This window comes from Corythoichthys intestinalis, chromosome 1 (genome assembly GCF_030265065.1).
Source record: "Corythoichthys intestinalis isolate RoL2023-P3 chromosome 1, ASM3026506v1, whole genome shotgun sequence".
Classification (NCBI taxonomy): domain Eukaryota; kingdom Metazoa; phylum Chordata; class Actinopteri; order Syngnathiformes; family Syngnathidae; genus Corythoichthys; species Corythoichthys intestinalis.
Window position 1 is genome coordinate 44,120,702 of NC_080395.1, and position 314 is coordinate 44,121,015.

Genomic DNA, 314 nt, shown 5'->3' on the forward strand with positions numbered 1-314 from the left:
AACACGTCGCACAGATCAGAAATCACAAATCATAACAGCCACAGACTTTGAAACTGGACATATTTCCACGTATCCATAAAGTTTAGTTTAAAAAAAAAAAGATCCAATCGAAATATTCCTGGGAGTTGTAGTCCGTAACCGAAGTGTTTAACATCAGTTTGTTTTTTAGGCTAGAAGCAACAGTTTAATCAACACGTGTTACAAATTAAAGCAGTGAATATCTCAAATTTTCGTGCAGTTGTCAATATATAGTCATCTCTTCTAACTTTTCTAAGGCGTAGAAGCCTCGTGTTCACTAGATATTGAAGTCCGGA